Source organism: Fonticula alba (genome assembly GCF_000388065.1).
Source record: "Fonticula alba strain ATCC 38817 unplaced genomic scaffold supercont2.1, whole genome shotgun sequence".
NCBI lineage: Eukaryota > Rotosphaerida > Fonticulaceae > Fonticula > Fonticula alba.
The window spans coordinates 1,585,243-1,588,341 of NW_009242971.1; positions in this window are offsets into that span (position 1 = coordinate 1,585,243).

The following is a 3,099-nucleotide window of genomic DNA, read 5'->3' on the forward strand; positions in this document are numbered from 1 at the left end:
CCCCCCCCCGCCCCACCAGCCCACACCCGCGCACAGGAAAGGGCGCAAAGGCGATGCGGCGGGGAAGTGGTCCCAACAGACGATCCCGCCCCCGGGGCGGTGTGTCTGTCCCCACGCCCGGTCCCTGTCCGGCCCCTGGCTGATGGCCGAGGAGGAGGGAGGGGGGCGGGGGGGCGGGAGGAGGGCCGCTTGCGCAGGCTCGCATCGCGTGAATTCTTGGTCTCAGGGGTGATCAGAGGGCCCGCGCGGGTGTGGCGCCGCTCTCCTGAGATCAAAGATGCACAACAGCCAGAGGGGTTGGCTGCCTTCCTCGCGCTGTGTGTGTCCCCCTCGCCCCGCTCCTCACCCCGGCGGTGCTATGTGCCGGGGGCGGGGGGACCTCCGCATGCCAGGTGACCCCTGCTTCGGCGGCGGGGGCACCCGGCAGGGGAAGGCAGGGCCACGCTCCCGCGCGGCCGGGGAGGCCCCTGCTCGGGGGAACGCGCGAATGCGCGTGCCCTCGGGTGTGTGTGTGTGTGTGCGCCCGCAAAAGCATGTCCACCGATTGTGCACCCTTTTCCGGGCCAAGTCCCGGCGAAAGGGGGAAAGAGACCGGGGGCCGCGGCGGGGCAGGGGAAGGAGGGCGGACTGAAGGGCGGCAAGCCCGGCGCGGGGCGATCCATGGCGAAGGGCCACCCACAAGCCGCCTTGCGCGTGGGACACCGGGCTGGGCATCGGCCCGCCCGGCCCCTCGACCCGACTCACAGAAGGCAGCCGGGCCCGCATTCCGGAAGCCGCCGGGGCCTGGCCCATGGCCAACCGCAGGATTTGCTCGGGAGCACGGCGGCCGCCCCGCATCACCGCAGTGGCGAGCGCTGCGGCCGCATGTAGGCCCTTCCGGACAAGGCCGCCGACCATCCCCCGGGTGCCGGGACCCTCGCGCTCGTGCGGCTGCACACACACATACACACATGCATGCGTGAGTGCGTGCATGCATGCCCATGCAGGCTATGCCCCCGGGGGCGGGGGCTCGCGCGGGCGGTGGAAAAACCGCGCACCCTAAGGGCTACCCTGCACGGCAACAAGCACACCGCTGCCAAGGGCCGGCACAGGGGGCGGGGGGGGGGGGCCCCCGAAAAAAACGAGCCCACCCCCCCCCCCCGGGGGGGAGGGCCCCCCCCCTGCCCCCCCCCCCCCCCCCCGGGCTGCTGCCTGCTGGAATTCTGCCGCTTTCCCCCTCCACCGGGACAGAACCCCCAATTGCACCGGCTGCGCTCCCTGCGCCTGGACGATGTGCCAGCTCTCTCTCTCTCCCCCCCCCCTCCCCCTCTCTCCCTCTCGCCCGGAGAGCGCGAGGCCGCCAAGGGGCAAGCTGCTGGAGGATAGTGTTGTGGGCTTTGAGGCGGCGATCGCACTCGTACACCCCCACACCGGCCTTCGGCCCCAGACGGAGGGAGAGAGAGCGAGAGAGAAAGGGCGAGGGAGAGCCTGGCCATGGCATGCATCAGCGTGACTGCCCGGCACCCATCCCTCCGCCCTGTCTCTGGCTGGAGGCGGGGCGGCCGGGCGGCGCGCTCGAGAGCAGGCTGGATGAGCGTTTCAGGCATTTTGCTCGGCATCCCGCCCCCTGCCCACCCCCCCCGGGCGCAGGAGAGGCGCCCGGGGCGATGCGGCTTCTTGGCAGATATGCCGGCCGTGGCGGAGCGTCGGCACTTGTTTTGGAGCCCCGCATCCCGGGGAGGGGATGTTTTGTCGGCGCCTGGCGCCGCCCGGCGCCGGCACCAGAGCCCCCCTGCCGGCAATCCGCTGACAAGCGCGCTCCGGCCGGCTGGGTGACACACACACACATACACAAAGACACACATACGCGCTCGCAGAGCGGGACAGGACTCCAAGCTGCCAGACTCGGGAGCCAGCCACGGGGCGCATGCGCACCGTCCCCTGTCGGTTGCAGCCCCCGGCGCTCGCCTGGGCATCCGCAGGACTGGGTCGCAGCCACCAACGCGCGCGTACAACCATTGCACTCCGGCGGAGGCCACTCCTTCGAGCAGTGGCCGACATGGGGCACGGCCTGGCGCGCGATGGGACCGCCGGGCCGCCATGCCGCCGTGGCCGTCGCGCGCCATCCCCTCGCCCCCGATTCCGGGGGGGGGGGGGGGGGGGGAGGGGCGGCGAGGGGGGATAGAGGGGAGGAGCGGCCTCACGACTTGGCACCACAAGTGGAATGGTTCGTCGGCCAGTTCCCGGCGGTGCTTGGCGCGCCGAAGCCGGCTGGCGCCCGCGCACCCTGGCCGCCGGAGATTAACTTGGCAAGGACATGGGCGCCCCCGGGCCGGTGGACTGTTCTCTGGGGCCGGGGCGCCGGATCGCGTCCCCGCATCCCCCCCCCCCGCCCCGGTGCCCTGCCTCTCGGCCCGAGGGTCGAGGGCATCTGACTGGTCGTTTCCTGCCACAGAGCATATCCTACCCCCCCTCCCCCTCCGGCGATCCGGGCGGGCGTGTATCATGCCGGTCGGGGACCACCAAACCCGATACAGGAGCACGGCCGCAGCGGCAGACGGGAAAACGCTCACCGTTCACCAGCGGCAGCAACAAGGGGCGGGGGAGGTATCTCGAGAACGGCGGGTTGATGGGCGCACCGCCGGGCCAGGGGCCGGCACGTGCCGCCTGGCTCACCAGTTGCTGCTTGCCCACTCGCCCGGGGCGCGCCCTGGCCCGCCCTGCGACACCCGCTGGCCAGACCCCAGGGGGGGGGGGGGGCCGGGTGGGCGGGCGCGGACATGCAAGCACCGGACACCGCCCCCCAAAAGCACGTCCAGTGCGCTCTGAGGTGTCTCCGCGTGTGTCCGTGCTTGCGTCCATGCTCGGGCATGGGCAGCACCCGGACTCCAGATGTCCGAGGCCAGCTGCCGCTGCGCGCCTCTTCCCCCCCGACGGTCGTCGGCCCGAGTCAGCAGGCGGGCCGGAAGGAGGGCCTGCCTGGGGAAGAGGCCGACTCCTGGCTCCCTTCGGCAGACGCGAGGCTGCTGCGCGGACGGCGCCCGCTAGCCCCGTCCCACGGTCGGCCACCAGGATGCCCCCCGGCCCCGTTTGTGTCTCCGGCCATCACCCCACGAGCCA